This window comes from Pseudophryne corroboree, chromosome 1 (genome assembly GCF_028390025.1).
Source record: "Pseudophryne corroboree isolate aPseCor3 chromosome 1, aPseCor3.hap2, whole genome shotgun sequence".
In the NCBI taxonomy this organism is placed as follows: domain Eukaryota; kingdom Metazoa; phylum Chordata; class Amphibia; order Anura; family Myobatrachidae; genus Pseudophryne; species Pseudophryne corroboree.
This window is the reverse complement of record NC_086444.1, coordinates 651,764,480-651,791,644: the sequence shown is the minus strand read 5'-3', so window position 1 is coordinate 651,791,644 and position 27,165 is coordinate 651,764,480. Positions and strand designations below refer to the sequence as shown.

At 44.5% G+C, this 27,165-nt stretch overlaps 1 protein-coding gene across 1 annotated transcript in view; it reads left to right on the top strand.

Annotated features, from left to right (window-relative positions):
* The window catches only part of PAX5 (paired box 5), a 278,836-nt gene that overhangs the window by 156,606 nt on the left and 95,065 nt on the right, over window positions 1-27,165 (top strand). The window lies entirely within an intron of this gene.

Sequence of the window (27,165 nt, the reverse complement as noted above, 5' to 3'; positions counted from 1 at the left end):
GCTGCTAAGCTCTTTTGCATAGCCGCCGCCCATCCAGGACTTCCACGACGTCTTCACCTGGGAGGCGGCGGCCTTTAAGCTCTTTTGCATGGCCGCTGCCTTCCCAGGACTTCCAGCATCTTCACCTGGTGGGCGGCGGCTGCTAAGCTCTTTTGCATAGCCGCCGCCCATCCAGGACTTCCACGGCGTCTTCAGTCTTCAGGAGCTCTTCTCCGCTCCTCCTCTGCCGTCGAACTGACAGCCGCTGCCTCGCGCTGACTTATATAAGTCAGCAGGAGGGGGCGGGGCGATGACGCGGCGAGCCATGATTGGCTCGCGGCGGCCATCTTGAATTTAAAAAATGACGCAGAGGCGCCATTTTTTAAATGGGTACCGCTTCCGCTGCCAAACTCTGCACAAGGGGCCTGAATGCCGCGTCCCGCTGCCGCTACCGCCGCCCGCCTCTCCGCCGCCCGCCTCTCCGCCGCCAGCACCTCCGCCGCCCGGCCCGCCGCATCCCGCACCTCCGCCGCCCGCACCTCTGCTGGTACCGACTCCCACACAGTGATTGACAGCGGATCCAGTGACGGATCTGCTGGCCAATCACTGTGGCTTCACTCACAGGGACGTGCTTTCATAGGTTGAAAGCACATCCCTGTAGGAAAGCGGCACCACTAATGGTGCCGCTTTCCCATGTTATTTCAATGAGCTTTTCCTGCCCATTGCTAGGCCCCGCCCGCGCCCGCCCCCCGCTCCCCATACCTTTCCTAATCACTACGGGAGGCACCACGATCGGTGCCTCCCAAACTGATTTTCACACATTAATGATAGGTAAAATAATAAAGAAGATACTTATGTGTCATAAGTATCTTCTTTGTATTATTTTACTCATCAATGACAGGGGAGGCACTGCCTCCCCTGCCTCCCCTGACTGCACATCCCTGCATCATTATGTGCCCTACTACTGCACTCATCTTTCTTTGGCTCCCCAATCATGCTTGAAAAAGGGCACATTTCAGACTCGGAAGACACTTTCACTGTATCAGTAACGTTCTCAAACAGGTCTGGGTTATTTACTTCTGTAACAAATTTCTTCCCAATATTGCATCCAAGGGCGTAGCTACCATAGGTGCAGGGAGTGCAGCTGCTATGGTGCCCACAGCTCAGAGGGGCCCACCTTCCTTGTCAAAGTTACATGTGTTATATAAATGTTTCACCATTGGGTGGTACATAGGGGCCTTTACAAAGGTTGCCTTCGGTCCTACATTATATCTAGGTATGCCCCTTGACCTGCTCATTGTAATGTGGAAATGAACTGGGGGGCATTATAATGTTACATAATATGAACTGGGCACTATAATATGACACAGTACAAAGTGGAGGCACTGTAGTGTGGCATAATATGAACTGGAGAATGTGAATTGGGAGCACTGTGTTACATAATGTGTACTGGCAGACCTACAATGTGACATAACATAAACGAGTACTACTATGGTTCATAAAATAAACTAGGGCACTAGTAATGGTTATAACATTAACTAAGGCACTACTATGGTTCAGAAAATGAACCAGGGTACTATTATGAGATATTATAATTATCACCTGCTTCAGAGAGGTGTTTCTCTAGAAGGATTAGGACTGGGGCCCCTTCAAAATTTTGCTATAAGGCCCACAAAGTTCTGGCTTTGCCCCTGATTGCATCATACATCAAACAATGAACCAGACCCACTGTGTTTCCATGCTCTCTCTAGCAGTAACATAATACAGAGTATCAACACGTATGCAAGTAACACAACAGTTTTCCCATTACAGTTTAAGGGGTTTACCAATTTAGCTTTGATAATAGTAACCAGTCTACCAGAATCTAATAGAGCCTCTACCCATTTGCCTTCTATAGTGATTATACATATTTGCTTTTCTGATTCAGTCTGTCGGTCTGCAGTTCAGGCTAACTGAGCAAAGAAAGACACTCTGTGACTGACATAAGCAGTATCACATTGCATAGCTTAGAAGGTAAGTGAACAATTAACAACAATATGGAACAGTCTTACCAGTGGTCACTGGAGATCGCAGTTGGAGGACAAGAGGCCAGTCCTTCCTTAGCAGCCACATACTTCTCCACCATTTTTACTAATTGGACTGCTACTAGGTTCATCGTGGCTTCCTGTTAAGTCCTGGTGGCTTCCTACTGAATTTTGTTGGTTTCCTGCTGATCTGACATAGCCTGCAGCAAGGCCTTAGCCAGGAAAACAGCACACCAGTCCAGGGTTTTCATGCAATCTAGCCGTAGCTAGAGTTATTGTGCAGTATAGATAAATAAACCATAAAATAAATCCTAGCTTGTCTGGGCACTAACACACACATTCCCTTTTTTAATAATAAAACTTTCTTTCATGTGGGAACAATTGGTAAACACCATCCAAAGATGCTACTAGCAATCAGACGAAAGTGCCACTGCAAAGTACTACTGCTAATGGGATGCGGTTAAGATCCCGGCTGTAGGAATCCTGGCTGTCGAAATACCAATGCCAGAATCCTGACACCCTTCAAAATCCCGACATCGAAATCCCAACAGGGTCAGGATACCGATGCTGGAACTCTGACACCCGGGATCCCAACCGTTCAATAAACTTATTATTCGTGGTGTCTACTATAAGAAACACCTGACATTTTAAATGAGGCACTATCTAGCATATATATATATATATATATATATATATACACACACTGTATATATATATATACATGTATATATATATATATATATATATATATACTGTATCTATATACACACACCTCTATTTAGCAGGTCATAAAAGGACATTATATAAATAAAGCCATTCTCCACAATCATATTGAACTTGTGATGGACCTTTATCTACCTTCAGGAAAAACTTGCTTCCTAAAGGATTTCTTTGTTTGACCTTTGTAATTATTCCTGTTCAATCTTCGTGGTTGCTTTTTTTTCTCTTTTGCTAAAACTCTAACACTCTCTCCAGTGTATTAAGCATGTGAGTGAAATTGATGACTAGAAAGTCTGTGGTCTTTATTATGATGAATGGATTTCACTGCTAAAGCTTTTATTGTCTGTGATTTGAGAAGAAGGGGAAACTGATTTATCATGGCTGACTGTCATAACGTTTAATACAGTTATAAATCCTGACGTCACCGATTGCTGGTCAAAAGCTGAGAAACGCAGCTGGCCACTTGCCCTTCAACCTGTGTTTGTATAATTTGTATGAAGTAAAGTATTACTGTTATTGCTACACTGCATATATGGGAGATATACTTAGCGAAAGATACAGTTGCTCTAGGGGAGATAATTTCAAATATCCCACTACAGGCAGAGATGTTAGTGTGATTGTGAATATAATTTATTTCTTCCAAACATCATAAGAAAGGACATATAATAGACAAGTAGGGCCAGATGTTATGACGTCCGAGTTGGTTGGAGGTATGGGTTCCCGGCTGAACTTGGATGTTTTTTTAAAGCGGCAATCATTTACAAAGCAAAATCATGCCTTGTATATGATTGTGCATTAAAAAAACATCAGAGTTTGGCTGGGAGCCCGTATCTCCAGCCAACTCCGATGTCATTAAATCTGGCCCTTGATGATATTATATGTATAAACTCAGGGGTGGGCAATTATTTCAGCTGAGGGGCCACTTGACACTTTCCTGTCAGTATTCGAGGGCCGCACACAAAATAGCAGCCCCCCCCCCTCCATGCGCCAAAAATATAGGGACGTGGCTTGTGTAGAAGGGGCGTGGCCAAAAATCATACAGATTCATATTAGGCTGCACAATAGTCTCCATTATTTAAATGATGCCACACAGTAGCGTCACTTACACACATTACACCAGGTAGAGCCCCTTTTACATTACAGCAGGTAGAGCTCTCTTTTACACACTGTGGGTGGGGGTGGGGGGAGGGTTTGGGTTAGGCTGCGAGGAGTGGAGGTTAGGGTTGGGCACCGCCCTCGGAGGGTTAGGCTACTGGGGGAAGGGCCCTAGGTTAGGCAGCCATGGGGGGTGGTTAGGGTTAGGCACCAAGGGAGGAGGTTAGGGTTAGGTTGCGGGGAGGGAGGGTTAGGGCGTTGGGAAGAAGGGAGAACACCCCTTACTCACCCCTGTCAGCGTCGGTATTTTGAACGACGGGATCCCAAGTGGCGGTGAATCATACTGATCCAACACATACACAGAGCTACATATACAGAGTTACACAGACACATATACAGAGTTACATATAGATAGTTACACAGACACATATACAGAGTTACACAGACACATATACAGAGTTACAGACATACAGTATACATAGAGTTACACAGACACATATAGAGCTACAGACACATATACAGAGCTACAGACACATATAGAGCTACAGACACATATACAGAGCTATAGACACATATAGAGTTACACAGAGACATATACATATACAGACACATACACAGAGTTACAGGCACATTATCATTTACAGTTACACAGACATAATATAATTTATGGTCCCTCATACCTTAAATGAAAGACTGTCACTGCATGAAAACTGACTTCTTTGGAAGCCCATCATCCTACCTGCCATTCATAATAAAGTGCAGGAGCAACAGGGCTGTGCTCCGTGTTGGATAGCTCCGCCCCCTGCAGGGACACTACTTCCTCCTTTCTTCTTTCTGATAATCAGGGATTTCCCATTAAAGGAGGGGGGCCCAGGACACATGCCCCGAGAGACCCCTGCTACTGAGAGCCCACCATTCTCCGCACGGCAAAGCAGTCCTTCCCCCTGTCTCAGAGGCGGAGCTTTGCCTGGCTGGCTGGGTGAGTGAGAATAGCAGGGGGAGGAGGAGCTGCGCTGACAGGGAGAAGGGGGAGAGATCACATAGTGCCGGCTGCGGCAACAGAGCTCGCAGCCGCTGCTGGTGACCTGGGCTGGAAGCAGGGCCGGTGCTAAGGTGTTAGGCGCCCCCCTGCAAAATATCAATTTGCGCCCTCTCTCCTACAAAGGCATACACCGAGTGACAGAGGGGCATATATGGTGACAGTGGCAGATATATGCGGGGTGACAGGGACATACACAGGGTGACAGTGGCAGATATACACAGGGTGACAGGGATATACACGGGGTGACAGAGACATAAACAGGGTGACAGTGGCAGATATACATGGGGTGAAAGGGACATACGCAGGGTGACAGTAGCACATATACACGGGATGACAGGGACATATACAGGGTAACAGTGGCACGTATACACGGGTGACAGGGATATATACATGGTGATAGAGGGGCATAGACAGGGGACAGTGGCACATATACATAGGGTGACAGTGGGTTATGCCCTCGAGGTGACAGTGAGACATAATTCACAGAACATAGGACAGTGGGTCATGCACAGAGTGGCAATGCTGTGCCAATCCCCCTCCCCACTGTGCCCCAAATTACATCATACAGTATGCCCCACTATGCCTACAGCTTAATATAATACAACAGCTTAATTCTTACATTTTTCACAGTATTTCTCCTTTCAACTTTTTCCTCTGATCTTCTACTATACTTTTTTCCGTGCCATGCAGCTCCTCTTGCACAGTGGCTCCTCATCATCTGTGCAGCAGCCGGGCACAGAACAGCTACAGAGGGAGGGATGCCGGGCAGACAGTCCCAGGCCAGCGCACGCAGAGTGACTGATGGAGTCAGATGCGGCGAGCACTGTGCAACACCCCCACATCATGGTGTGCGTTGCTACCGGCAGTATGGCCCAATGTGCGGTGGAAAGGTCATTGGAATAAGACACTACAGACTCTGCTGAGCATGCTCAGCTTCCTCCGTCTCACCTCCTATTGCTATCACCGCGGTGCTCACTAAAGCAACTGCGGTCCAGCCTAAGTAGTTCGGCAGGTAGTTTTTTCACTAGCGGGGGGGGGGAGGGATGTGCCAGGGCCCCTCGGAAGCACGAGTACCCGTAGTACCCCCCTATTCAAGGGCCTGCCAATAGGCGCAGTGTGGAGTAAGGGGCAGGGTGAGGAGGACAGACACTGGAGATTGCACGGCGCACTTCACTGTTCACGCTGCACAGCCGGCAGTAACAGTGGACAGAAAGCAGCAGGGTAGCAGAGCGGGGAGAGCGCCTCTCCTAGCCGGCGCCTCCCTGCTTTGCATACCCTTGCTGAGTGGGTAGCGCCGGCACTGGCTGGAAGCTGGCCGGGACAATGACAAGCGGCCCTGTCGGGCCGCTTGTCATTGCATGCAGGTGGGAGGCAGCGGGCCGGGCAGGATCGGTTCGCGGGCCGCATCCGGCCCGCGGGACGTATTTTGCCCACCCCTATATAAACTCCTGTAAATAATGTATCTGTATGAAACAGAATATTCTGATGCCATTAGAAAAACATGTATATTACAAGTAATAAAGGGCCTAATTCGTCCTAGGACACAACTCGGATCACTACTGCAGCAGAAGGTGTCTACTTGTAACAGAAACAGGAGGCGTCCTTCAAAATTACTTGGAAGCCTCTTGCACCATTAAAATGACAAATGTAACTCTTCCATAGTTTTGTGTGACACAACTAAGGTGCAGTATTTTAGGGGGAAAAAAAGTTGTAATTAAGTAAGGGATGGCAAAATAATGATAGTGAGGCTAATTCAGATGTGGTTGGAGTAGCTTCTTTTGAGGCAGCAGCAATAGCTCTGTATGTAAATGTAGCACTATGGGGCCAATTCAGTAAGGTTAGCAAATTCTGCTAATCAGCAGAATTTGCTAAGCATTAGCATGCATGCTGGGGGCCGCCCAGCATGCTGACTGGTGCCTCCCCCCCTGCTTCAAGCAGAAATTGCGAACAGCACGCAATTTCTGCTTGTTAGCAGAAATTAAGGATGACTCCTGCCGGCGCAACTTAGCTGTGGCCGCAGGAGTCCCGATGCCATTTTTGTTGTCACAGCGGCTGCGTGTGACGTCACGCAGCCGCTGTGGCCGCACCCCCGACACGCCCCCGTTCGCGCGTACCAGCCCACCGTTTGGGCTGGCACCCCCCGCAATGCTCCGTATCCACCCAGAAAACGGAGCGTTGCCGCCCCCCTCCCGCCCCGCGACCGCCTCTGCCTGATTGACAGGCAGAGGCGATCGTAATTTCTAGGGCCCCGCAGATATTGCGGGCGCATGTGCAGTAGGGCCTGCTGTGCATGCGCCCGCGGCCCCTTAGCAAAAATTCTGTATGAATCGCTACTTGCGATTCATACTGAATTTGCCCCTATATGTACTCCATTTGAGTATATATATTAGGATGGGATGTGTTCGGCATCCCAGTGGTCTGGATGCCGGCGGTCATGTAACCGACCCTAGAATCCCGACATCACTCAAAAGATCGGCGCCGGAACACTGACTACCGACATCTCAAAGGTAAATATCGGGGTGCGGGTTAGGACCCAGGAGGGGGGTGTGTTAGGGTCAGGCACTAGTGGGGGTTAGGCACAAGCGGGGTGGGTGGGGGTAGCCATAGCTGATACCCCTTCCCCCGAGGGCTTGCCATAGCCGCCACCTCCAGAGGGTTAGCCATAGCTGCCAGTCCCAGAGGGTTAGGGTAGGGTTAAAATGCTTATCCCATCCAGTGTCGGAATGCAGTTTTTGGTCATGTGACCATCAGCATCCTAACTGCCGGTATTACATACCGGATTGGAATGCCCAGCACTCTTCCTATTAGAGCCAGCTGTCATTAGACCCCAATTGATTGTCAATTGTAACAATCATATCTATTATAACTAACTAAGCATGCACTACAAAAGCAGACAATTCAAAGTCACAGATATAAACAGGCGACTTTTAATTTACAGATTACCATCTTTTTTTCCCTGCATATACAGTAACACAGATATCCCACAAGAAAACAAGCTTTATCTTTGTATATAAGGATTTAGAAACAACGTTTACAAATATTAAATTCTTAACCTTTGCTTATAAATTGAAATTTCGGAATAAACGGCTTACAAATATTTTCCGTAGCTGACGCAAGTAGCAATGCTGCAGTATGCTCACTGCTTTTATAGTCTGACTGCCTTCACATATATATCTACAGACTTCAACAAGACTTGTCAGCACATACAGAAAATGAACCAATACACTACTGTGTAATCCTGTTATATGCTTGTTTAGCTCTGAACAAAGTGAATTTTTTGCTTTAGTTTTGCCCCGACAACTTTGTATTCGTAGATTTGTTAGAAGGCAATTGATATTATTTATTAGATCTCAAGCTAAGATTTTTTTTTTTTATGCCTCTTGGATTCCATTTTACGTGCAATGGATCAAGGCACTCAATCTAAGTGATCCTGGATAATACTACACTTTGGCTAAAATATTTTATTTTTATATAAGAAGTATGAAAGTGTAGTTTTTACAGAAGTACTGCTATGTGTCTCATTATAGCAGATGGAGTTCATGTATTATTGTCCTATTGGTGTTAATTAAATGCAACATATTCAGTAACTTTTGCCAGGATTGTTCAGAAGCCAATACAGCAGGATCAATTCACTATAGCAGTCCATGTCATATTACAGTGGTGCAAAGTATAGACAATACAATATTCAAGTTACAGTTCATCATGTTGCAATGATCATTTCACAGTTTATTTGTGGATTACCATTTTTATAGACCGTGACTGCAGTCTAGTGAGGAAGTGGGTGTAGGGGTGGGGGAGGGAGGCTGACACAATATGGTACCTAACTCTGTTATGTGGCAGTGGTTTAACTAGGACTTTCAACTTGCTAATATTAGTTAGAATTGCTACTCTCATGTGTTAAATGTTTGACTGTAGTGCATGAGGTCTGGTGTTTGGGTTCCCTGCATATAATGCTGCATATTATGTATTTTAAATTCAGGGGGATTAAGCTGAGAGTTATAAATAACAACTGCACATATACAGCATATTAATGCTAGCCATACATCAGACCAACTTTTCTCCAACACTCCAAACTTCCAACCATCCAACTTGTTTGTTCAACTAAAACAGTGCCCCACACATCTCACCAACTTTTTACCAGTGCCCCACACATCTCACCAACTTTTTACCAGTGCTCCACACATCTAACCAACTTTTCATCAGACCAACCAACCTGCCAACTTCTGTCCAACTTGTGATGTTCCCTCCCAGAAAACGCTTGGGAACGCCTGCATTTTTCCGGACACTCCCAGAAAACTGACAGTTACCACCCCCAAATGCTGGCTTCCTGTCAAACTGCATACGCCTAGCGATCAAAAAAAATTCTGATTTCTATTCGGCTATGCCTATTGTTGTTTGGTGACACGCGCGCGCTTTGCGGTACATACGCCGTCTATCGATAATCGTCCACTGTGCGAAAACGCACAGCAGCAATCAGGTCTGAATCAGGTCCAATGTCCACATAATGTCCCCAGTATAGTGCCAGATACACATATTTATTTCTTACCAGTTATTTATATAGCGCACACATCCCAAATCACTGGGAAAATTTCTGCAGTGCGATTTTCTCTGAGATCTGCACATGCGCTCTAGACTCCGGGACAGGCCAGTTAGAGAGCAGGGAGCCCAGACGGAGCCTGCACACAGGCCTCCTCCTCTCTAGATGCGCCCATGTAGACCTGTATATGTTTAGATTATTCATAAAAGAACACTGTAATAAATACTGTTTCAGCTTGTGTAGAAAAAGTGTATCAAATGATGTATCCAAATGGGATAAAGCGAGGTGGCAAAGTATTGCTACTGTTTCAGGCATAAACCTGATACATGAAATATTTATATTATGTCAGTCTCTGTAATTTAAATGTAATCTAGAAATTGATTTTAATTGTAGATCTCACTTTTTTTTCTTTTTTCTCACAATATCAAATTATAATTCTATAATTCGCACTGGTTGCCGCAGAGTGATTGACAGGAAGTGAGCGTTTCTGGGTGTCAACTGACCGTTTTCAGGGAGTGTTCGAAAAAACGCAGGCGTGTCAGGAAAAACGCAGGCGTGCCAGGAAAAACGCAGGTGTGGCTGGGTGAACGCAGGGCGTGTTTGTGGCATCAAATCCGGAACTGAACAGTGTGAAGTGATCGCAAGCGCTGAGTAGGTTTTGAGCTACTCTAAAACTGCACAAAAAACCTTTGCCGCTGTTCTGCGATCCTTTCGTTTGCACTTCTGCTAAACTAAGATACACTCCCAGTGGGAGGCGGCATAGCGTTTGCACGGCTGCTAAAAACTGCTAGCGAGCTATCAACTCAGAATGACCACCCTAGGTCCCTTGAAAAGCTATGTATTTTTCGCAGATGAAATGGGCATTTATTACGGATTATGCTTCGCGTGCCTTAAATAATCCCTGATAAATACTGGCATTGGTATAAGCGTCAGCAAATTGGATAGCCCCCGGTGAATCCATTACCCGCGGTAAATTACTGCGGATAATTGGATATCCCCCTTTTTCGGTCAGTAGAGGAGGAGAGCCCCTTCCAGAGCAGGGTTTGTAGCTGGGACTCCCTGATGACTAGTGAAGGGAAGGATGGGATGTCACCTGTCATAAACTCACATCAAATCTGCACCCCTCTCCTCTGCAATCTTGCTACCATAGCATGTGCCAGTGTGTTCATCCTGCTGCTGTCAGGAGGACACCAGGCATGGAGCGTGGTGAGGAGGTCCTTTTCCTTGGCGGCCTGGAGCAGGATGGACCGTGGTGAGGAGGAGCTCAATGTGACTGGAGCTTGCAGTGGGTCCCTTGTAGCCGGAGGATCATCCAGTGTACATATCCCTCATCCCGTCTCTCGTCATCTCTTATCCTGTATCTCTCTCTCCCTATCTCTCATCCAGTCCCTCTGTCCCCCTCCCTTATCCTGCCTCTCTCTTGATATCTCTTATAGCGTCTCTCTCTCATTCTTGTCATGTCTCATACGTACCATCTTTCTCTCTCCCTCTCATATTCCACCTATATCTCACCGTCTTGTCCCGTTTCTTTCTCTCTTTTCCGCTCTTATCCAGTCTCTCTCCTCTTCTCTTCTCCAGTCTCCCAAATCCCTGCTCCCTCTCTTCCTATCACCTCTTTTTCCCTCCACAACGTCACTTTGCCCCTCTTTTCTCCTGTCTCTGTCTATACATTGAGCCAGCTGATTGGTATGCGCAGGATGACACCGGGTGTACAGTATTTGTACCTGAGCAGAGCTCAGCCATAACCCTGCTATCCTTGCCCCAGGTGAGAGAGCAGGTGGCAGCTGTCTCCCGCATCACACCTGGCCCGCCATGCTGGAGCCGCTTCTTTGAGCCTGCTGGTCACCACTGTCACCTGAGCTGTACAGCAGGGAGAGGAGGCGGCGGTAGCCTGCTGCAGTGTACGGGGACCTCTCTCTGCACCTGTGTCACCCGCATCCGCGCTGTCACTGATCTTGTGGTGACTCCCGTATTACCACCACCGAGGGTCCCGCATTACTGCTGCCCCCACAGGGGTTCTGCCATGGGGGGCTTTCATGATGATCGCAGGTTATGGAGGGAGGGGTGCATTGTGATCAGATCACGCTGCGCCGGTGTCAATGCGGGGGAGGGTGCATGGTGATATTAGGGGCAGCCGGGCAGCAGTGATGGACTGCCGCAGCTGCCCCTGAACTCATCGCGGCCCAGCTCCAGCTCCACAGTTCTGCCGCTACCGTGGATCTGTCAGACCATCCGGCAGTGAAGGAGAAGAAGTAGGCGGGCACTGCTGGCCAGTGTCCGCCTACTTATCGTTCAATTGGGGTGACAGTTCTCCATACACCTGAAGGATTAGTTGGGAAAATCAAACAGGTTTGATTTTCCCAACTAGTTGGACAGACCGTTTTTGGCCGTTTTTTAGCGTGTGGGAGCAAACGGCTGATAATCGTTTGCTCCCACACACTGCCAGATTATCGTTCCAACTAGCCAACTAGTTGGCTGGTTGGAACAATATCTTTCTGATGTATGGCCAGCTTTAGTTTTAACAGATAGCTCTAAATTCTGTATTGAATGCAAATCAGCTGGGTGACTGGAGTAGACTGAGTTCTCCTGCCACTGCAAACTAGGCTAAATTTAGCAGCTTACTAAGAAACAGGACTGTGGGTGTTCCTCCCTTAAACATACCACTGTACCCCCAGGATGCTCCCCTACATCCCCCTCTTCTTCCCTTTCTGTTTTAGAATCATCCCAATTTAGGTATGGAAGGTCTGCAAAATCAAATAGAAAGGTAAGGTCTTAAGCAAAATACTTACTATGAAAGCATGAAACCAGATATATAAATTGTTACATTGAGAATGAACCAAAATAAGCAACATAAGTAGAGTAGATGCACCAACAGGTCTTTATACAATGCCAGCATTTTATTATTTCTTTCTTAGCTAAATTGCCTCTTTTTATTCTATCTCCTGAATTTAAGCTATTGTTAGGTGGTATGGTTGTGCACCCATTTAATGATAGAAATACACGTGATATTTGCAAATTTTCACTGTAAATGTTTTTAGTTTTTATTGAGTATCAGAATGTACAGTAACAGAAGACTGAATTGTAACTAAGAGGAAATGGCATGTTATGACCAATTAACTACAAGCGAAATACTGTAAATGCTTTTTGATAGGACTTCTATATACAGTACCTTTAAACATAAGTGCTGTGCTTAGGGGGGGGGGGGGGGGGGGTAACACATGGCTGAAATGCTCTCGTGCCAAGAAATGTTGTAAAAAAATGCAGTATTGTACAATATAATGATATACTGTAGTAAAGCAGGACTTGTATATACTATCCTCTTATGAATATTATTTATTAATGAATGAATGAATAAATAAATAAATAAATTAATTATTATTAACTTTTGTATAGTCAGCATATTCTGATATGCTTTATATTCTGTAAAACAAGATGGTGCATTAAGTTCAGAGCTGCATTAAAGGTGTGTTTGGGGGTTGTGTTCAGTAAGGCCCCACACTACTACTCACTGTGCTGCCTACTATCTATCTATCTATCTATCTATCTATCTATCTATCTATCTATCTATCTATCTATCTATCTATCTAAATTATATATCTATATATTCACTGTACCTAAGCTGTATATAGCAGATCACCGTATACTACACTGATGCACTACAATGCCCAGCATACACTGTACACTCGAGGCTGCAACTGGGATTACTCTGCATTCTGTAACTGCTGCATTGCTGTCAACCAGCAGTGGCTTCTACTGTACCTGTGACTCTAGAGTGGTCTGCTGCCCTGCTGTCTGCCGGCTTGAAATGTGCAGCTGACTTGTGTGGGTGTAGAAGATTGCAATTCCACACATGCACACAAATTGACAAGTAGCCCAAACTTCTAGGAACTGCAGTGGTCAGACAGGTCTGCCATTTTAGCAGGGGAGTGGCTTTTCATGGTAAGCGCTCTCTCTGATAATTGCAGGTTGGACAGGTAGTCCCAGGGGAAAAACACCTCCCCCTGAGACTGTTTGCCTGGCTGTGATTAGCAGAGAGTGCTTCCAATGGGAAGCTACTGGCACTGCTGGGCAGTTCCTGCAGGTGGTGGATCTTACTGGGTGGGGGGGGGGGGGGAGGGGGGGGGGGGCTGTTACCACACTGCTGTTAACCATGTGTTATCCTGCTACCTGCTTCTACCTGGTTATTAAACCAATTCCTTAGTTAAGTCATCTGGACTAAACTCCACTGTATGTACATCATGCATGTTTACAGTAGATATCTGCGGGTTTTGCCTTCATAGACAGAGACATGTTATAGTGATGCATCTTAAATAAAAGATAGTGGATGTAAAGCTGAGGTGTACAATATCTAAGGCTACTGAGCCTATAACATCACTCTGTATCAGTGGGGTGCAGCCTGCACCCATGTTCTTCCATATTTACCTCTCCGGAGACCCATCTCGGGAGTGGCAGCGCTGCACTGATCACTGGGAAAATAGCACATTGACAATTTTCTCAGTGATTTGTGCATGTGCAGTAGAAGAATCGCTGGGTAATTGACTGCGGCACCATTTTCTCATAGAACTGTGCATGAGCTATAGTCCCTGGCACAGCATCAGAGTCTATTTGCTTGATCCACCAGCTAGAGTGGAGGTCCACAGACGGAGACTGCACATGGACCCTCTCCTCTCTTTATAAGTTCCTGCTCCAAGTGGCATTGTTTTTAAACTTACAGTAGCAGCTTTTCATTCATTAATATAGTCATCACAAGTGCAATGTATAGATAGAATATGGACGTCTTACTCTTATCTAATCCACCTCACAACTATTCAAGTAATTGCAAGAGTGACTTTATTCTGGGCCCTGCTGTGTTCCTATTACATAAAGTATTGCTTTCCTTTCTAAAGACAACAATAGAGGTGAGTGCTTTGCCTCTGCCTGCGCTGGAGCACTGATCAAGCCACATGAGATCTCATTTCAGGCATAATGTGCATCGAAGGACAAAATTAGATTGAGGAGTAAATGGAGCCTAAAATCTCCACAGCTTTATCCATCATGAAACTGCTGCCCGGCAAAGTTGAAATTTCACTTCCTCTGTCACACAATCTGACCCTGGTCACTGTCATATTAAGAAATTAACAAACAACACCTTTAGGCCCATTTTCCATGTCTGCTACTCTAATATAAATTGTAAAATATCACTTTATATTCTTCCTTATACCGTGTGTTATTTAAAAGTGTGCCTGACTGAATAATACCCAACGGGAACTACAGGTAGCCAGATCGCATGATCATAGCCCCACTCCTCGTGGTGCAAAAACTGCAAATTGAACCATCATGCAACACTACCAGGACAGTGCCGGATTACCAAATAGTTCAGAGTAGATACCAGCCTATGGGCCCCGCACCTTTTAGGGGCCCCATGAAAATGGATCAAAATAATATTGATTTGATCTTGAAAGAAAATTACAATGAAGCTTTCTTAAATTGTTTCAAAAAGATAGAAAAAATCAACTCAAAGAAACAAAACTTTACATTAAAGACTCTATAGAGAAAATACTGTATTAATGTAATGTACCTGTTAACAACTTAAAGTACAGTACATAAACCATAGACATCAGAGTCACATTACAGTTTCCAGATTGTAGACTGTTGCTTGATAAAATTGCAAACGTATTAGGAGATAATTTGCGAGAGGACCTCGAGATTTCGACTGACTAGGGGCCTCCCAGGGTTTAATTCGGCACTGTACCATGACCATGATGATGTGATTCACAAGGAATAGGCGGAATGCAGAATGATGACCTGCTTTCCCAGGAGGCCATGGGAATTTCCCAAATTTCAGGAATCTCCAGATCGTTAAAGGAGTGTATGCTGCAAGTATGGAATAATTTATTTTTTATGTGATACTCAATGACTTACAGCAAAACATGGTGCTGCCCTAGGATATATGATGATTAGAAACATAGACAAACTCTATTGTAGATTTGCAATTCAGGATCAAAATTACAATTTGTGTCACATTTTATACCAACCACTCAATACCAGCGATTTATCATTTGTAATAGATTAATAAAGATTTGCATTTGGTGCGGCAGCATTGCATGATTTGGGATGCAGTTATAATGCTGGCGGTCAGCTTGCTGCATGGCATGCCTGGATGCACGGCACGCCATGCAGCATGTCATAATGCGAAGTGCTGCATCGCAGTAAGAATGAGCATGGCCTGGCTGTGAAGGCAGGCACACCGTGGGCATGTTTTTAATGGAGCAGCTGCGTATGATGTAACACAGCCACCCTGTAAATGGTTCAGCCTTGCCTGCGTTGGCAGGACCACTCCTACATAATGCTAAAAAGCCGCCCCCCCCCCCCATCCCGACGACCACCGCTGTCACTCATAGTGTGACCGATTGCAATTTTCTGTACACTGCGATGTGACCTGAATGAGGTCCTATGTTTTTGATGTCTGTAAAACACCTTGAGTCCTGTTTGGAGAAAGAGTGCTATATAAATAAAATTATTAGTATTATTATTATTATTATTATTATTATTATTACACCATTGTGGACTGTGAGGTCCCAGCAGTGGTGAGTACAAAGTGCTCCTGAAGTTACAATCAACTGCCGAGATTGCATATAACCTTTGTAAGGTTTAAATACAACAAAGGAACTAAAGCTAGTGAAGAAGTAAAAAAAATAAGTGAATGTAATGAACAAATGAGAAGTACAGTAACTTACCAAAAATCCAAAAATGTAAAGGCTAGCAAACACTTGTCAGTTGTTCACAACAACCAATCTACGTTTGTATCTCTATGTTTGAACATACTTGTGGCATTCTCAGAGAGTATATACAATGTTGTATACAGTGGCGTAGCCAGCTTTTGACATGAGTGGGGCAAACATATGAAAATAGGCTCCCCAGGTCCAGGTGTTTACCACATGCCCCTTATAAAGCCAATCAGATCGTTCTACTTGTGTCTCCTCTAATCTCTATGATAAATATTGTGATTCCCGATCTGTATTATTCTCCCCATCTTTATATCATATTTAGTGCTTCCCCCTGACTTGTGATCTGTATTATGTCCCCCACAGAAAAAATAAAAACCTCACCAAAACCCTATGTCCTGTATTGTGCGATTCCTTCTCCTCATCTGTATGTCCTGTAGTGTACACCCCTTATTTCTATGTTTTTTTCTATTATGCTCTCACATCCCCTTCTGTATGTTATGTACTATGCTGCCACCCCTTCTGCATACTTTGTATTGTACAAACCAGCCTATCCAGTATCTATGTTTTGTACTGATTCTCCACACCAACCTTACCCCCAAACATTAACTCTCGTGCTTCCACAGTCCTGTCTGCGTTCGCTATATACTACCCTCTGCAGTTCATAGTTGATGCTTTTTCAGTATCTAATCTGCAGTGTTACAACATTATTACATTCTGATGTTTCCTGGAACTTCGTGCCCGAAGTAGGTACCGTACTGACCATGCAAGGGCTGGCATAGGTGCCGATTAGGAGCAGATATTCAGCTGAAGGAGTGGCCCTCTCCCCTGGTCAATCCTTTGTTTGTGTTAACTGCTGATGAATAGATGCATCTTCCATTTAGCAGGCATAAGGTAAGTGTACAAAGACAGGGCCGTCTTTTCGTATGGGCTCAATGGACACTTGCCCAAGGGCACCACGAGTATAAAGGCCCTAGGCTGATAGCTGAGGGTCCCCTTTTTCCAGGGGTACCAGATTTTTGAACATCGGCCCTGGGGAACCGGAGATATACAACTTCAAAGCAGTGGTCCCCGTCCAAGCCTGTAAATTGCTCTTCCCAGCCAGATATTTTAGGTTCTGTCAGACTTAGTGTTTTTCTTAGGCTATATTGCAAAAGCTGTGACTCTCCCCTTTCAGTGGACACTGGCAGCTTGTTTGTACTATGCCCAGAACCAGAGATATCAGCCTTCCAGCAGCTGGTCCCTGCTCCAGCTCCACACGCCTGGTATGCAGTTTTATATATTTGTCAGTGGATTGCTCTGGCTCCTGAAGTCTGATCCCCAAGTTCCCAGTATCTCCTGAAAGGTGAAACTGTCTAGTTGTTTACCCATTAAAAGCTAAGAAATCTATTTCCAGTAACTAGAGATACAGTATCTTTAGTCAAGCAAGCTGCCCTCCCACCGGAAAATGATGAATATTAAGCCCACTCCACTATCAACCCCTCCCCTACATATTAAACACCCCCTACCACCCTGAAAGCCATGTACCAAGGCCCCTTCATCCAGCCCAATGCCCCTTCTACATATTAGTGTTCTCCCTCCTGCTCCATCTCCACCCCCTACTGCCCATGGGACATCAAAGCTGCTGCTGATAGGCCCCCCCCCCACTGGCGTATTTATAATGGGTGCAGTGTGTGCAGTGCACATGGACCACAGGATCCAGGGGGGTCCACACCCTGCACCCACAACGCAGCAGCAGCGCTGCAGAAATCACTGGGAAAATGGCATGGTGCCATTTTACCTGGTGTTTTGCACATGCGCAGTACAAAAATCACTGGGAAAATGTCCGCCAAGCCATTTTTCAGGAGATATGAGCATCTGGGACAGCGCTAGGGCACCCTAGTGCCCAAAGTCTACACAGCTCTGCTGGCTAGAGAAGAGGGGGCACAGGCGTAGCCTGCACACGGGCCTCCTCCTCTCTAGGAATGACCCCTACCGCTGAAGGATGGGTAGGGGCCCCAGTGCATTGCTTTGCCCAGGGGACTACACTGCTCTGAAGACGGCCTTGTACAAAGGATTTGCCTGACCCATGTTCCACATCTCAGAAGCACATAAGCCTAGTACCCTTGAAAAACATAATAATTTTAAGGAATCTGTGATTCTGTGATTCATACAGGAAAGGAAACCTGATAATGCTACATCAGATTCCTTATATGACAATATTTTTACCATAGAGTAGACAAAATATGTTTGTATTCAGGTACATTTCATAACAGATTTGTCAAGAAGTTGCTATGACCAGAGTTTGTATATTGCTTTTACCACTTTGTGAGTAATTCTAATATGGTAAAAGGTACAGTAAGCTACAGTGTTAAGCTACAGTGGACAGTATCCAATTAGCTACAGTAATTTTCCGCGTCTAATTGACTTACTAATCAGTGCCAATGCTGGCACTTATTGGGGATTTTGGGGGTCATTCCGAGTTGATCGCTAACTGCTTTCGGTTGCTGCGTGGCGATTAGGTGAAAAAGCTGCATTTTTGCGCATGTGTATGGTGCGCAGTGCGCACGCGCAATGTACTTTCACACAAAACAATGCAGTTTCACACAAGGTCTAGCGACGCTTTTCAGTCGCACTGCTGATCGGTGAGTGACTGACAGGAAGTGGGTGTTTCTGGGCGGAAACTGACCGTTTTCGGGGAGTGTGTGTAAAACGCAGGCGTGCCTGATAAAAACGCAGGAGTGGCTGGGGAAACGGGGAAGTGGCTGGCTGAATGCGGGGCGTGTTTGTGACGTCAAAACAGGAACTGAACAGTCTGAAGTCATCGCTAGCTAGGAGTAAGTTTCGATCTTTTTTTCAAGCAGTTCTGCGAACCTTTCGTTCGCACTTCTGCTAAGCTAAGATACACTCCCAGAGGGTGGCGGATTAGCGTTTGCACTTCTGCTAAAAGCAGCTAGCGAGCGATCAACTCGGAATGAGGGCCTTTGTTTTACCTGCCTCAGTCATGCAAATCAAATCCCAGATATGTGACCATTTATTCCGCAGTAGTTGTCACAAAAGCACATAGGTCTGTTGCTTTTCGCGGACCTTATGTGTCTTCGTGCAATACAGGGTAATTTGCCATACAATCCAGATGGGCTCTAATTGAATAGCCTAAAATGACCATCAGGCCTTTATCACAATAAAGCTCATATGTTTGATGCGACAGTATCATTATAATGATCATAACCATCAACTTCCACATGTTTAATGGTGATAATTGAAGCATTGCCTATCCATGAATGTTTATTTATTGACACCAATCAAAAAATCTATTTTTATGGGGATGATGCAGTATGTGAATGAATGGAGAAAAGGGGATAAACACCTATTTTTGTAAACTATGGTCAGTGGTATAGTATCTTGGTGCTCAAAATAAGGTCCACCACACAGCTAGTTCAGGTTTAAACAAATACAAGGGTGTTTTAATGTCATCCATTCAGAGAATACAGAAAATAATAAAAGCCTAGCCCTCATTCAGGGCACTATCTCACTTCTTCAACCCTGACTATCCAACAGCTAGTCTGAAAACTTTACAGTCTCAAAGTCTCAGTGAGCCTGGAGGCTGGTGTCCATACATGTCTCCTGCAGATATGGACACCAGCCTCTTGGCCTCCAGGCTCACTGGGCTTCAGGGTTACTGCATGGCTGCCACAGCCCCATCTGTATTCTATCCACAGCCCTCAGATGTGGACACACCCTGTATTACTTCTTTGTGTGGGAGGATCCCTCCAGCCCAACACTAAATGAGTGGCTCACCACCACCACCACCACCTAGCCTAACTTTACCAATAACATATTGTACTACTTTCACCATTTTTACTAAAGAATCACTAGCTAAAATTACAAAAGGTTGGTATTCAAATTCTTTTCTACTTGTGAACTAACAATATATTGCCTGAGTGTGTGAATGTGCAGCCAATAGAATTGTCACCAAAAGGAATTACTTCCCCCTAATGATCATTAGTGACATCTCTAGATCAGTAACTATAGACAGGCTTGTCCTGGTCTTTACCCTTAACAGACCTAATTTCCCATACAACTTAGGGGGTCATTCCAAGTTGATCGTAGCTGTGCTAAATTTACAGCTACGATCATCTTCCCTGACATGCGGGGGGACGCCCAGCACAGGGCTAGTCCGCCCCGCATGTCAGTGCCGCCCCCCCCCCCCCCCACAGAAGTGCAAAGGCAGCTTTAGCGTGCTGGCCAGGAGCTACTCTTCGCTCCCCAGCTCGCAGCTGCTGCGTATGATCTCACGCAGCCGCTGCGGCCCGCCCCTGTTCGGTCTGGCCATGCCTGCGTTGGCCGGACCGCACCCACGAAACGGCGGCCAAACACCGCCTTTCTGCCCCCTCCCACCCAACAGAGGCGATCGCAGCCCTGCTACGGCCTTCGGCTGTCTGGCATGCGCCGGTGCACTACGGCGCCGGCGCATGCGCAGTAGGGAACCGTTCACTCGGCTGCGATAAAAAGCAGCGAGCGAATGGGTCAGAATGACCCCCTTAATGTCTTCACCTTTCTTTGCTTGCTCCCATCCATGTCTTTAAGATGTATCTATAGTAACTGACCAACATGGAGGCAAGTAAAAAATAGACAAGAATTCATGTAGCCTGCATCATACACAAAGGGATAGAATTGGTAAATCAGCAAATAAATGATCAAAAAAGAAACTAAAGTCCGGGCACATATGAATGATATCAAAAGGAACAAAGAGAAGGGCAGTAACCAAATCACTGACCATAAAAAGAGCAATTTGCTCCTAGAACAACCATGTTACAAATTACAATACAAGGGGTGCAAAAGCATTTATATTTTTGCATGCAGGAAAAATACTGACTGCTTTTGCTTGTGGTGAATGGATGATGTGCGCATGTGCCCCTCATCCACACAGCGGAGGAGGAGGGTGGAGGCTGCGCAGCAGCTCGCGCAGCACAGGGCAAGCCACCTGCTGTGCACTCAAAATCCCTCTCCTGGGATTATGTCCCGCTTGCAATGCAACGTGGTTTTGTCCAGTGAAACTGCGTTTTTTTGTTTGCTCCTAACTGTGGGGGTCATTCAGACCTGATCGATCGCTAGCGCTTTTTGCAGCGCTGCGATCAGGTCAGAACTGCGCATGCATATGCACCGCAATGCGCAGGCACGTCGCACGGGTACAAAGCGGATCGTTGCTGTGCGATGGGTTTTACGAAGAATCCATTTGCACAGCCGATCGCAAGGAGATTGACAGGAAGAAGGCGTTTGTGGGTGGCAACTGACCGTTTTCAGGGAGTGGTTGGAAAAACGCAGGCGTGTCCAAGCGTTTGCAGGGCGGGTGTCTAACGTCAATTCCGGCCCTGGACAGGCTGAAGTGATCGCAGCGGCTGAGTAAGTTCTGGGCTACTCAGAGACTGCACAAAGTTTTTTTGTACCACTTGACTGGACATGCGATCACACACTTGCACAGCTAAAATAAAGTCCCCGGTGGGCGGTGACTATGTGAACGCAGAACTGCCAAAACCATATAGCAAGTGATCAGGTCTGAATGATCCCCTGTGTATGCTCCATTTGTTAGTATAAAAAGACTGCAGGCAGTACTATAAGTATTCATCTATAATCTCCTTGTTAATTTTCCTTGTTATGAAGTTTCACAATAGATTTTATCCTACAAACTTTCCCTGCTTGTTTGATGCAGGAACAAATAGGAATATCCTGCAACAGAGTACAGGCCCAGACACAACTCAAAAAGAATAAAAACAATCTTCCAGTGAACTTTATGGGCTAATTGGTCTGTCGGGGCTATTCTATTAAAGCCCACAGGCTACACATAATGTAGATTTCTGTTTGAGCATGAAAAATAATAATATTTAATAAAATTACATAATTCTATCACTCTAAAAAATAATATAAAAAGAAAAAACAAATGAACACGTTTTGTGCCCGTGTTTAATTATTTATTACTGAAATTTTTTACTTTAATCTTTTTTTTTTGTAATTATCCATATAAATGGGGTAACAGTCTAATGGTGAGACACGTAGCTATTCAGAAATGTATGACAATCAATTCTTTTATTCAATTGTTTGTTCAATTTATTTTTCGAAAGTAATAAAAATTGTTATTTGCCTCTGTTACGCCACTACTGTTGCAAATTCTATCCTGCATGCTAGTCTTGAGTTATAAAGAACAAAATAGTATTTTGAAAAAATCCAAACTCTTTTGAAAAAACAAGAAGATAACATGGATGATTTCTGTGGGTACTACATAGAAAAAAGGTCATAAGAAAGTGAAAGGGTATGCCACACTTGCAGATACTGTAGCCGCTGGGTTGAATAAATTAGCCCGACGTTGTCCATTTGTGACTCCCCAATCAATTATTTTACAGAACAATGTTCCTTCACCATCTGCATGAAATAATCTGCTGACCAGGAAGTAGAAAGGGTTTCCGCCAGTATATTGCAGTAACTTTGCCCTCATAACTACATAGAACCAATAAACCAGGGTACTAGTTAAGTAGATTCTAATTTTATGGAAATGGACAATCTTCTAATTATATTCAAATACATCTACATTTATCAGTATCATGTTTCACTGTGCAACTACTTTTTATACGCATTCCACATTTAGTAAACTAAAGGCATCTTCTATGACGGGTAAGAGAAGACGAAGATCTACTTACAGTCTTATTGTCATAAAAATAAAAAGGTAGATATTGCCTCACCATATGCACACTGCAGGTGTTATTCACTGCACACTCGCTGATTATACTCTAACAATATAGGCATTTTCATTTTATGTGACGTGCTTGGCTTATTTTACTGCATATTGGAAAGACAAAACGATGTGCTGAAGAGTTTAGACTCTTAAGCATGGAACAAATGGCAACACACTGCATTTGTATTACAATCTTCCCTCGATATCACTTGTATGTACAGTATGTATGCATTTGTGCTGTACATAGTGAACCAGAAAAAAAAATCTAGTTTAGTGGAAGCTATACCTGGGGAGATAATATTATTTTGGTTCTCCTAATCTGAATTTTATGGCTTGTATAACAGATTACACTGTTTGCAGCTTTCTTAAGCAAGAGTCACAGTAGTCGTCCTGAGTGTCACAATTTTTACTGCAAATTCTCCTCTCTGGTTGACACATCCTCCTGGCTCCTAATTTCATGCAGTCACTTAAACGTGATGGATAATTGTGTTCTGCTTATCAATGTTTAATTTAAGGCCTGTTCTGCCTGACCCATATGCCCTCTGTGAATGCCATGCCTTGTTAATAATTTCATGCCCACACCTGTGGCATTACCTAGCTCACGGAATGGGCATGAAGCACTCGGTTTTAACGTGGTGAAGACTAATTAAGATAACAAAACTGTTACAAATGGGCTATGGGCCATCTTTGCAATGTATTAAAATAATTGGGAGAAGAGTGGGGGGGGGGGTGATCTCAGAGCCTAAACAATATTCATTCTTATTTTCTACATTTATATATCTGCAAACAGACCAGCATGCACATCCCATTCAGCCCAGAAACATTATTAATTACATACTTTGGTAGCTTCAGCTGCAGTAATTATAGGCAATGCAAACTAACATCTACATGGACAAGACAGGATTTCTACAGATATAGTATGTACTGGGCAGCTTATTACAGCAGCAGCTAGAGATTGCTTGGTTTCTCTCTTTAGCAAATAAAGTCACTTAGAGTATATAGGTAGGGCTGTAATGTGCTTGCCCCTATAGATTTACAGATAATGTGAAACTATTTTAGATTTTTATCTTGTGTTTAGAATAACGCACCAGCAATTATCTTATTGTTCAAAATCTTGATGTTTTTTTTTTCATTTTCATTTTCATATTTCTTGCTGATTGTCTAAAATAAATACAATTTAATTTATTTGTAATTATTGGATTTTGAACGCAGTGTATTTTACACTGCAATACTTCAATGTTTCCCCAATGAACCCTAGTAAAATGGCAGTGCATTAATAATTATGGTAAAAATACTATACTGTCAAGGTCAAGGGCGTAGCTACCATAGGTGCAGGGAGTGCAGCTGCTATGGGGCCCAGAGCTGAGAGGGGCCCACCTTCCCTGTCATAGTTACATGTGTTATACATTTTTCACCATTGGTAGATACATAGGAGCCCTTACAAACTTTTGCCTTGGGGCCTACAATATATCTTGGTATGCCCCTGGACCTGTTGATTATAATGTGAAATAAGTGAACTGGAGGGTACTATACTATTACATACTGGGACATTGTAATGTTGCACAATATGAACTGGAGGCACTGGCTTTATGTGAATTGGGGATACTGTGTTGCATAATGTGTACAGCCAGCCCTAGAAATGACACATAACGTAAGCTAGGGCACTGCTATGGAGCATAACATGAACAACTGCTGTGGAAAGGGGTCTCTCTACATAAAAGCATTGTCAAAGGGACCCCTCAAAAATGCTGCTATGGGGCCCACCATGTTTTGGCTACACCCCTGGTCAAGGTGCCATGCAGTAGTTTATTTTTTATGCTCAATATCATTACAATATAAATATCCGCCAACCCATACTTAACTAAATATATGGTCACATAAACAGTCAGAACCAGTGGCAGACCTACATATTTGGGGCCCTGAAGCTTAAACTGTTATGGGAGGCCCTTCTCAACCAGCAACAACAGGGCAACATCCAACAAGGTCCAAAGGGCCTTGCTGCCCTTTCAAGGACTTGAGACCCAAATGGTGGAGAACAAGATGGTGGATTGGAATATCAAACAGTGAGCCCCTTCCCACCAGCCTATTTCTGCGGGGACAGGTCAAGTATTTGACACGGTGATAGTGTCTGCGGGGCAGATGGGGTGGGTGACAGGATGAGAGTTTGTGGGGCAGGTCTGGTTACAGACCTGCCCCAGGTCAGGAGAATGTCATGATTAGTATTATATAAAATTAAAATGGTATTAAAATAAAGTATAAACTATAAGTTGTATAGAAATTTTAAACTAAAAATAAATACTAGAATTAACTAGGTCTCAGGTTTGGTTATAGTTTGGTGGGAGAAGTAACAATAGCTTATGTTTACAAATCAGAATAATCATAATTTTTTATATATATATATATTCTTTAGTTCTCCCAGCTTTACAATTTTTCTCTTCACATCCACGTAACATGCTCTTCTTGCCAGGAAAGTTCCTCAATAACCAGCTGTCACAGTGATGCCGTCATTTCTGCTGTCTGTCATGGTGGTTTAAATTCACATGTGTGGTGAATGGTTATTGGAATTTTACATAACAAAGTCCAAAGGCTATAACATAGGGGCCCTCATTCCGAGTTGTTCGCTCGCTAGCTGCTTTTAGCAGCATTGCACACGCTAAGCCGCCGCCCTCTGGGAGTGTATCTTAACATAGCAGAATTGCGAATAGAAATTTCTTAGCAGTTTCTGAGTAGCTCCAGACTTACTCCTACATTGCGATCAGTTCAGTCAGTTTCGTTCCTGGTTTGACGTCACAAACACACCCAGCGTTCGCCCAGACACTCCCCCGTTTCTTCAGATACTCCCGCGTTTTTCCCAGAAACGCCAGCGTTTTTTCGCACACTCCCAGAAAACGGGCAGTTTCCGCCCAGAAACACCCACTTCCTGTCAATCACACTACGCTCACCAGAGCGATGAAAAATCCTCGTTATGCCGTGAGTAAAATACCTAACTTTTGTGTAAAATAACTAAGCACATGCACTCTGCGAACCTTGCACATGCGCAGTAAGCGACTAATTGCAGTATAGCGAAAATCGGCAACGAGCGAACAACTCGGAATGGCCCCAGGGTCTGATTCATTAGTGAATGTATCTGCGATCATATGCAACCGGTTTGCAATAGCAAACACTAAAATCAGCACTTACCAAGCCAAACCCCCAGTTGTAACTGTGTACTGCACTGTGTGTATGCACACTGTAGATCTCACCCAGCTCTCGAAAAAGCCATAAACGCATATCAGAATGTGTTCACGCAAATGTGCAACACCACACAGTACTAGCAATTTGATGCTTTTGCAAGCCAAACACAGTTGCAGATATTGCTGTGAACTACTGCAATTATCAATCAATTAAACTTTGAAAGCGTGGATGGTGAATGAAATAATTGTTTAAAACTGGTTCTGATTAACTGCTTCATCATACAATGTGACTGCGTGTGACTGCTAGTGAGGATGTTGTTTTTGTAATGTTTATTTATTTAATTACAGTTTTTGGGACCAAAAGTGTGGTTATGAATGTAAATCCACAATCCACTGTATAAATGTTTCAATCCTTTATTTGATAAATATATTATTTGGACATTAACTTTATAGTGTAACTGAAAATGTAATAATTAAAATAAATAAATAAAACGTTATCAGAATCATTATGCAAAAGTGGTGTGCATAGGTGATATTTCCGGTCATTTTGCAAAAATGTTGGTCCAAGGAACATCACTGATCATACTATAAATAACACATACTATATAAAAAAACAGTAATACTTTAACATATGGGTTGGAGCACTGTAAGTGAAATGTGTGAATATATATATATATTGTTGTGTAAAAAACATACACACTGTGTAATGAACATACTGTGTGCTGTATGCAATAACATTTGCATACACACCATCACATAAGAATGCTTTCTGCAGCAAACATGTGCGTTGCAGTGTGTTAAGCTATATGACTTCAGGAATTCAATGCACCTGCATGTATTTAGCATGTTGGTAGCGCATACATGTCGTCATTCTGGGTTGCTCTCTCCAGGAGAGAGCAGCCAGGTCGGATTAGCAGGGGGGCAGGGGAGGGCTGTGACGTGAGGAGGGGGCGGACCGGAGGTGTGATGGGGGCAGGGTGGAGGCAGGATGGGGGCAGGGTTACCGCGGCACCTCCTTTAAGCCATGCCCCTGCTCTGTAATGCCGCGATCACCGGCATTATAATGCAGGGGGCGTGGCTATGGTGACACGATTCAGCAAGAGTGGCGTCATCGACTGCCTGGACCGCCCACTTTACACACTAAGTGGGTGGACGGGCAGCGGCAACCTCAAGAATCGGTAGACT